The sequence below is a fragment of the Camellia sinensis genome, chromosome 5 (genome assembly GCF_055761805.1).
Source record: "Camellia sinensis isolate YWXY chromosome 5, ASM5576180v1, whole genome shotgun sequence".
Classification (NCBI taxonomy): Eukaryota; Viridiplantae; Streptophyta; class Magnoliopsida; order Ericales; family Theaceae; genus Camellia; species Camellia sinensis.
In genome coordinates, this window is record NC_138965.1 from 56,218,396 (window position 1) to 56,228,758 (window position 10,363).

At 38.0% G+C, this 10,363-nt stretch overlaps 1 pseudogene; it reads right to left on the minus strand.

The window, feature by feature from the left end:
* Positions 1 to 7,724: 7,724 nt before the first annotated feature.
* Positions 7,725 to 8,255, minus strand: LOC114275749 (protein FAR1-RELATED SEQUENCE 5 pseudogene; annotated as a pseudogene).
* Positions 8,256 to 10,363: the final 2,108 nt, after the last annotated feature.

The following is a 10,363-nucleotide window of genomic DNA, read 5'->3' on the forward strand; positions in this document are numbered from 1 at the left end:
AGTTTAATCTTTGGGTCAACGTTTAAGCAGTGCTAGGCTACACTCGGATCCACCCTCGGCATCTCATACAACATCCTGGAAAATACGTCGATGTTGCCAAGTAAGAAGGAAACCACCTTTTGTCTTTCGGCTATGTTCAGGGAGGTGCCAATCATGAAGACCTTGTCGGGTTCCCCTTCGATTCCGACCCGATCGAGGTCTTCAGTTGCCTTATCACTAGGGGTTTTTCCAACATCCTCGAGGACTTCTCGAACCGGGACTTCAATCGAGTTTACTTCCAGTTCTTTGGCTTCTTTGCCGAACTAGTAATGTAACATGCCTTTGTCAACTTTTGAGAACCCCGAATTTGTTCGATGCCATGTTGCGTTGGAAAGTGGAATAATTGATGGTAGGTACTTGGTACGGCCTGCATTGCGTGCAACCAGGTTCTCCCCATGATGAGATTGTATGGTGATGGAAGTTTGATGACCAGAAACTCCACATCGACTGACTTGGTGCTTGCACGGACAGGTAATGTGATCTTGCCCAAAGGATACTCGGGGTTGGCATTGAAGCCGAACAAGGGATAGTAGGCAAACAAGTCTGAATCGGTGAAGCTGAGTTTAAGAAATGTTTTGTAATACATTATCTCCAAGGTGCTCCCTTGATCGATCAGAACGTGTTCGATGACGAATCTGTGTACGCGCAACTCCACGACAAGAGCATCGTCTTGGATGAGCGTTACCACTTCAAGATCGGTGTCGTTGAAGCTGATTTTGCCGATTTCATAAGGTCATTTGGCTGGTGTAAACGGCCTGGATGGACTGGGTTGAAGCTGGATCATATGTACCTGAGTTGCCAGCGACACACTGTATATCATGTGAATCACACCAAGTGGAGGTGAATCTAGCCGTAGAGCTACCGTCTTTGGTGGATTGTTTTTTCGGATATGTTGGGTCAGCCGGCCGTCTTGCACTAACTCCTCCAGGTGGTCCTTTAGTGCATAATAGCTGTTAGCGTCGTGGCCATGGTCCTTGTGATATTCACATCGCCTATCCCTCCTTCTAGTATCAGGGGTTCTAATCATCTCGGACGGCCACTTAAAGAACGGAAGATGCTGGACTTTGGGTAAGATCTTACTGATTGGCTCCGCCAACTCCGTATACTTCTTATCCAAATGTCTGGTACACCTGCTATCCACTTGATACTGTTCATTCAAATGGCGTGAACATTGCTCGGTTGATCGGCGCGAATCACACCGACTGTCTCATTTAGCCCTACGATGTTCAGGGCTCCTTGGCAGTATGGCGCTTATCGGCTGAACCGAACTGGACTAGATGGAGCCAACTTCACGACTTTCTATTCGGCCTTGACGCGAAGGGCATCGTCTTCCACCTTGCAATACTCCTCAACTTTCTTCATTAGAGCCCAAACTATTTTGGGAGGCCGTCTGGTCAATGAAATTCGAAGAGGGCTATCGAGGTGCAACCCCATTTTAAAGGCGGTAATGGCCATGGAGTCATTGCAGGCATCATCCACCAAGTTGAAACACTCCCAATAGCGTGCCGAATACTCTAGAAGGGTCTCTTCCAATTTAATTTGCACCGCCCAGAGAGAGTCAGCTTGCTTTGGCTGAACCTCGTTGGTGATAAATATTGCCCTGAAAGATTTTTGGAGTTGATGAAAGCTTTTTATTGACGCCGGCTCCAGTTTATAATACAACCTAACGACCAATGGTCCTAGACTGCTTGGAAACATTGGACACAAAGGGCTTCATCATCAGCATGCAACATCATTGCTTGTTTGTAATGACAAATGTGATCCGTAGGGTCTGACTTACCGTTATACAAGGTGAACGTTGGTGCTTAAACTTTTTAGGCAATACAGCTTTTGCAATGCGTCGTACGAATGGATCAAGTTTATCTTCTTCATCCGAACCATCATCTCCTTTTCCTTGCATGTGCCGTACATATGGACTTCCCTCGGATGAACTGGACATGTCAACTCGCCGCTTCTTCCTGGGTTCCTGAGACGATGAGTCAGAAGCACTGCCACTACCATGTTTCCGATGCCGACGTCATCGATCATTATTCTTTTTCTGTGGCGACTGACCCCAATCACAATGTAGCACGGTTGGTTGGGATTTGGCTAACTCAATGGCCAATTCCTTACACAAATGTTCATTATCAGCCGCCATGTCTTCCAAACGTAGTTCGTTTCGCTTTGCTTGATCCATGATCGTCTGCATGGTTTCCTGCATAAAGGTCGAAGGCAAAGTTTGAGCCACTGGGTCGAAGTTCAGGGCCCTTCGCGCAAGCATGGTTCTTGGTGTAACATCATCTACAACAAGTGAAGGATCATCTGTTATGTCTACCATGAACGCGTTTGAGTATTTCTACAGATGGCACAAATTGTGGTGAAGAGGTTTGGAAATACCCTTTGATCCTAACAGACTCTCTTAATCCTCAAACTGGTACTTGAAATGGGGGTATGCACTCCGGTTGAAGGTACCGGAATTAGCTCGCCGACGGATCATTTAATATTCTCTCAGGTTTTTCTTTTGTCACAAGTTATCTCCTTTTTTTCTTACATCCCCCTCCTTTGGCTGATGGTCCTCCTTTCTATATTGCTCTCCAGGGGCCCACTTTCTGTTATGGACACCCTGCCCTCACAGCTGGACCCCCAGGCATTTCCACAAGATCAGTGGCCTATTCGGCCCTACGGACAAGTTCTAATTGGCCACGGCCCTGTTCATCACTGTGTATTTGGCGGTCTTGTGGATAAAGCCCTTTTTCTTTTGTTGTTTAAATATTATGTGTAAACTAAGTTTGAATTTGGACTTCTCCTTTTGTGAACTAAATATTAAGTGTAAATTAAGTTGGTTGTGGACTTCAAATGCACAATGTTCTAATGTTGATTATGAACTTCTCTCTTTTGTAAATGAAGTTGGTTGTGGACTTCTTCTCTCTTTTGTATATTTTAAATTGATTGTGAAGTTGAAATGCATAATGTTCTAATGTTGGAGCACACAGGTTAGAATACTGGAATAGGTAAAAATGCAAACAGGTTGAAATGCTGGAGCAAACTACTTCTCTCTTTTGCTTCTCTCTTTGGTTTCTCTAACAACCCATGAAATGTTGATTGTGAGCAAACTGTTGCTGGATCAATGATCCATTGTTGTTCATGTCCTATGTATCATTTCAAATGTATAATGCACAATGTTCTAATGTTGACTGTTTTTGGGGTTGGCATTTTTGCAAAATGCATATCAAACTAAAGGATCTAAAGGAGGTAAGACAAACTGCTACTCCGAATTGCAACATTTTCAGCAACATTTTAGTAGTATTTGTGCAAAATTTCAGCGTCATGTTCATCAACATTTGAACAAAATTTCCAACAACAGTTCAACAACATTTCAACAAAAATTCCAGCAACATATAGCGATCCCGGTTTTCCCTTTTCTGTTTGATCGTATTCCGGACTCAGTTCTGTGGAGTTGGTTATTGTATATATCTTGTTGTCATCCTTTAATTCCCTATGTTTGAATTTTAGGATGTGTTGGGCATGTTCCGAACAGGTAGGTGGAGTTTTGGTCTCTAGTGTTGTTGCCCAGATTTTTGGTGTTACGCTCGAGCGGGTAATTCTACGCTCGAGCAGAGTTCGTTTCTTTGGTGGTACGCTCGAGTGGGTCTCTTTGCGCTCGAGCGGGTTTTACACACTCCCAGCATTTCGTGCCTCTGCAAAACTTCTACAGGTGTGTTTTTCACGCTCGAGCGGATTTTCTTATGCTCGAACGGGTCGCGCTCGAGCGGGTATGTTGGCGCTCGAGCGGGTAGTTCATTGTCTGTAAAAGAACTGGGAGAGGAGAATCTACGCTCGAGCGGACTGGTTTTCGCGCTCGAGCGGATGTGTTTTGTTTTTGTCTCTTGGCGCTCGAGCGGGCCTTCTTGCGCTCAAGCGGGTCCAGTTTTTGTGCTTGACGTTCGAGCGTTCTATTTTCCGCTCGAGCGGGTCATGCGTATATCAGTAGACTGCAGCAGGATTACACTTCACTTTTTCAGTCCCTTCTTTATACAAACCCTAGATCTGAGCTCCCTCTCTCTCTACAAACCTTCTCTCTAAGGTTTCATCTCCTTCTAGTGAGTTCCTAGCCTAACCTCTTTGTATAAAAGATAGAGGGTGTTGAGGGCTTCGTTTTAATCTGAAAATCTTCGAGTTTGGAGCACGTTGGGTGTTGGTCTTCATCTCTATTTGAGCTCTAACTTCGAGGTAGGGATATCCTACTCCATCTTATGAGCTTTGTCTTTAAATTTTGGCATTTTGATATGTTGGGGTTTGTCGAGTAATTTTGAGAAAGTTTGGGGTCTTTGTGTAATTTTCAAAAGAGGGGTTTTCAAGTTTAAAACTCATATGTATGTAATACATTGGAAAATGGAACCCTGTGTTGGATTATTGATGAAAAAGGAACCTTAGGGTTGGTATTGAGATTATGGGACAAAGCCCTAATTGTTATGATAAATTAATTCGTATAATTAATTTTGAGAAATGAGAAATTGAATAGGAATTATTCAAATTGGAAAGGTGTGGAATTAAAGGGGTGTAGTTGGATTAATTTATCGCTCACCTAGACGAAATGTTGATATTTTATCCATTCGGTGCATTTATTATTTGTTTAGAAATAACTACTTTGGACTATCGGTGGAGGATAGTCTTGATTGTTGTAGACAATGCATGATGAATAGGCGAACTAAAACTAATCAATTGAGTATGCCATAGAATATGGTGGTTGATATAATACATCGAAATTGTGTATTGATTGAGTGAACATGTATATGATAATTGCTTATACATTGTGTTATGTGGGAGGAGATAGGGGATGTACTCTACGGTTTAGGAGAAGATAGGGGATGGACCTCTAAACCGGATTTTGTTTGGCATTGATACAGCACTAAAATGTATATCATTTGTGAAGTATGGAAGTGTTTTTACATGTTATTGATACAGTACCAAAATGTGTATCATTTGTGAAGTATGGAAGTGATTTTGACTGAGATTGATACAGCACCAAAATGTGTATCTATTGTGATATAAGGAATGTTTAACATGAGTTGTTATCCTAATTGAATTGGAAATATTGTTAATAAGAGATGTAATCTCTGTCGGATTATCTGGCCAGGTTCTGAGCCACGTTTTTGAAATGAAATATAACATGGACATGATTGTCATGGAATTGTAATGTGATGTAAGTGGATGTATAAGTGTTGACCATCTATCAACTGCTAATATTTTAGTCATTGTTTATAGTTGGTTTAGTATATTTCTACTGGGCTGTGGCTCACCCTATATGGGACATCATTTTCAGGTTCAGGTACTATGCCGCCTCCAAGATCTTAGCATGGATCACTGTGGGAGTTAAAGACTCTTTTGTTTAATTTTTGTTGTATTACATGTATATCAAGCCAAGGGCTTCTTTTGTGTAGAGTTAGTACTCTCTTCTTCTGTAACCAAGTGTTGACTTGGAAAATTGTAAGCCTATAGGGCATTTACTTTTGTCGTCAATGTGTAATACTTTTTGTAAGAATATTCTGATGATATTAATATGAGATCCATTTTCTTTATCGTGATTGTATGATGTTATGGGTTTATTTTGAGGGCGTTACACAACAGCTCAGCAATATTTTTGCAAAATTTCAGCAACATTTCAACAAAAATTTAAGCAAAAATACTGCAAAATTCCAGCAACATTTTAGCATTATTTCAATAACATTTCAGCAAAATTTCGGCAACACATTCAGCAACATTTCAACAAAAATTTCATCAAATTTTCAACGACATTTTAACTGTGTTGTCATTTCAAAACAAGAGAAATACAACTCAAAATACCCCAATCATTAAAGAGCACAACAATATTTTCTACATCCACATGAAAGGTTTTCAATATTACATAGACGAATACCGTATCCAAGAAAAAAAAAATCAACTCTAAGATATTGACGTGTGATCCACATGATCATGCCCACGACCACGCCCATGCCTATGTAGTTCCTAAAAAAAAAAGGAAATACTCTTATATCGAAGGAACCATAAAATAAATTGGAGCTTTAAATGAATGAATGACAAAATAAAAGAGGAAAGGTGAAAAATAAATTACTTGACTACATGCAGGACTATTCGAGGCTTGCTAGTCATAACCGCTTGCATTGTTAAGCAATGCTTGATAGCTTCTATGCACGGAATACATTGATGGCATTGAAAAAGGCATATTACTTGGCTGCAACAATCACAAAAACATATCAATTTAAAATGGTAATAGTGACCTACAAATAGAAATAATAAAACTTCTTATTAAACTAACTAACCTACAAATAGAAATAATAAAACTTCTTATTAAACTAACTTACATCATAGGTGGGATACATAAATTGAGACGAAGAAGAATTAACTTGAGGAACACTCGTTGAGAATGGAGGAAGTTGAGGAGCACTTATTGAAAATAAAGGAGCCGATTGAGGAATACTCTGCAAAAACAAGGGAGGTGGTTCAGGATCACTCGTCGAAAATAAGGGACGAGGTTGAGGAGTAACAAACATAGGAGTTTGAGAAGCATTATGTGAACTTGTTTTATTTTTCTTTACCAAAGCAAGCTCCAAACCACCTTTTGTCCACCTTCTTCCCTTGCTAGTGCACTCTCTTCTCTTGAGTCCTTTTACTTGAACTACATTTATATCTGCTACACCATCCACGTCAAAGCTTTCGGGGCATGTGTTGAGACGGCTTTCTTGTTCAATAGTATTTGAAAAAGGCATATTGAATTTTGCACTTAACATGCTTTCAATGATTACAATTAATTCATCCACTTTCACTCCCGTCAAGTTATATGTTTCCTCACTTTCGAAAGCTCTACACGCTACTGCTCTGAATTATGCCATCAATGATCTATAGCGTAAAGTTTGATGCAATCTTACATCAACCTTAATATCATGCCCACACCTATCTTTCACATTTTCAGCTCTTGCTTTTGTAGTCCATCTCTTGAGAATATATTGTGAAGGAATCTCTTTGAATTTGAGGGTGTCTCTAAGGATCTTCAAACAATGACTACACAAAATGCCCTTCATTTCAAACTACCTACAATTGCAAGTCAATGAACCATCACACTCCACTCTCACCTTCCTCACCTTTACACCATCACTATCAAGAACCGTATACATGGTTACTCTCACCATCATGTTTAGTTTCTTCAATGTTTACTTCAAGGGACTTGACATACTCATCCTAAAATTCTGCATAAATTTTATTGGTGTAAACATCTGCAGCTTGCTCCATCATCTTCACTTTTATATTCACCCTTGCCAACTTTTGGCATAAAGCATATTCAGCTTGTAACTCTTTGTACCTCTTCTCACAAAGAACTTGATCAAAATGCATGAAAAATTGCATTAAGTTATGATCAAACTGAATGAAATCCTTCAAGAAAGCATTAAAGATTCACTAAGTTAGGTGCTACTCATGCCTGCACCCCATGCATTTCTAACATATGGCCAACCCCATTTTTCCTTGACCCCAAATGTTAACTTCAACCAATGATTATCTCGCACTTCATACTTGTCAAACATTTCCTCCCATTTTAACGTAAACTCTTCCTCATCTTCAATGCCGTACATAAATTTGGATAAAACACTCTCCATCCCCTTATCCTTGACCTCCTTATCCTTGAAGATATAATTTGCATGCCTTAATGCATTTTACATCAAATGCCAAGTGCAAAGGCAGTGGTTTGTGTTAGGCATGACAATAGTTATGGCCTTAGTCATTGCAACATCATGATTCGTAAAAATTATTTTCGGAGCCTTACTTGACATCGCCTCCATGAATCTTCTAAAAAGCCATATAAAAGAATCGGCGATCTCATCATACGTCAAAGATGTGCCAAATATAATAGTTTCCCTATGATGGTTAAATCCAACGAAAGACACAGATGGTCTATCTGCACTATTTAACTTGTAAGTAGTGTCAAAAGTCACAACATCACCAAATTGCCCATAATCCTTGATCATTTGAGCATCAGCCCAAATTGTGTTTGTAATCTGCTCCTCATTATCTAATTGGACCGAGTAAAAAAAAGATGGATTCTCCAATGTTTTCTCACGAAAATATTGCAAAATGCTACCTGCCTCCCCATATGCTAAACTCTTTTGCCTCTTCGTTCTCAAATAATTTTTTTGGTCCAGTTTTGTGAAGCCAAGTGACTCCCTTCCACCAGCTTCATTACCCATGAGCTCAAATGTAGCATTAAGACAAATTCCAGATTTTTCGGCTAAATTTATTTCGGTTGCCTGTGATGCAGATGTTTTCCTAGGATTTTTTGTTAACAGATCTCGCTAGTCAACAACCCGAAACCCCTCTTTATTACAAACAAATTGCCTTGAAGTGATTTGCCCCTCATTGCTCTTGTTTACATAACCCCTTCTAAAACTAAAGCCCAACCTTTCTCCACAAACATTATAGAAATCATATGCTTCTTGTTTTGTATCAAATGTTATGCGAACTCTAGGCTTCCAATCACAATCACCCCGTCATTCTCAACATTGTTAGGTTCCACATCAATGTGCCAAGTCACTTAAAAAATAAATAAGTGCTCAATATTAGCACAAAAACTATAAATTATGTTTGCAAAATAATACAAACTGAATAAAAACACTACAAGAGTTGACTTATATTAGATTATATAAACAAAGGGGAACAAATCCCTTAAACAGTAAATTATGTTTTCAATGATCCATATTTAACCCAAATCCCTTAATTTTCTTATAATGAACATGTAAACATACAAAATCAAAATTAAACAACAAACAAGCCAAGCCAACAGTGATCAGAATTGGATTTTCCTTATAAATCAAAATCTAATGATAGGTAAGAATTTAGAGATTTTAAATGGTACTGATCAATTTGACTCAATAACACAACATAAAAGCAAACAAATCTTATAATGAACATGTGAGCATACAAAATCAAAATTAAACAACAAATATTATTAGTGGATCGTGTTTAGTGTAGTTAGGTTACAAAGTTGTAATGGAAACGAATAAAATTATAATTAGTAAAAATGATATTTTTATTAGAAAAGGTTTTCTATGTGATGGTTTATTTAAATTAAATGTGTCTTTTGAAATTAATAATAGCTCTCATAATATTTTGAATCTTGAAGTTTGTGATTTGTGGCATGGAAGACTTGGACATGTGAATTTAAGAGAAATTAGGAAAATGATGGATTTAGAATTAGTACATAAGTCACCTATTGATGTCAAACACAAATATGAAATATGTGTCCAAGCAAAATAACCTAAGAAACATTATAAATCTGTAGAAAGAAATTCACAACTCCTAGACCTTATATAGAGTGATGTTTGTGATTCTAATAGACTGCCAACTAGAGCATGAAATAAGTATTTTCTAACCTTTATAGATGATTGTTCTAGACTTTGTTACTTGTATTTAATTAAAACCAAAGATGAAGTGTTTAGTAAATTTAAAATGTATAAAGCTGAAGTTGAAAATCAATTAGAAAGGAAACTTAGATCTGATGGAGGAGGCAAATATCATATAGGTACTCTTAGTAATTTTTGTGTAGAACATGGAATTATTCATGAGATAACCCCCACCTTATTCTCTACAATCTAATGGAATAGCTGAAAGAAAAAACCAAACTCTATGGATATCATAAATGCAATGCTTATTAGTTCTGGTTTGCCGGAGAGCCTGTGGGGGGGAAGCGATACTCACTACTTGTGTTATATTAAATAGAGTAATTGTGAATGATAATGATAAAACACCTTATGAAAAAAAAAAAAAAAAAGTACCTAATCTTAAAATGTTAAAAGTGTAGGGGTGTTTATCCAAAGTAACAATTCCATAGCCTAAACGTAAGAAAATAGGACCCAAAACTGTTGATACCGTTTTCTTATTATATGCTCAAAATAGTAGTGCTAATAGATTTCTAGTAATAAATTCTGAAATTAGTAAAATTACTAACAATACAATAATTGAATCTCGTGAAGTTACATTTTTTGAAGATATTTTCCCATATAAAACTAGGATCTCAAATCAGGTTGTAAATAGAACTTCTAATACTAGTGCGAGTGTTATTTCTTTAAGACATGATTCTGAACATCTAGACTTAGAACTTAGAAGGAGTAAGAGAACTAGAATAGAGAAAACTTTGGAGATGATTTTTATACATTTTTAACTAAAGGAGAACTAAACACTTTTATAGAAGCTATATCATCCTTAGATGCACCATTTTGGAAGGAAGCTATTAATAGTGAGATTAAATCAATACTTCAAAATAATACTTGAGAGTTGACTAATCTACCTCCTGGGAGTA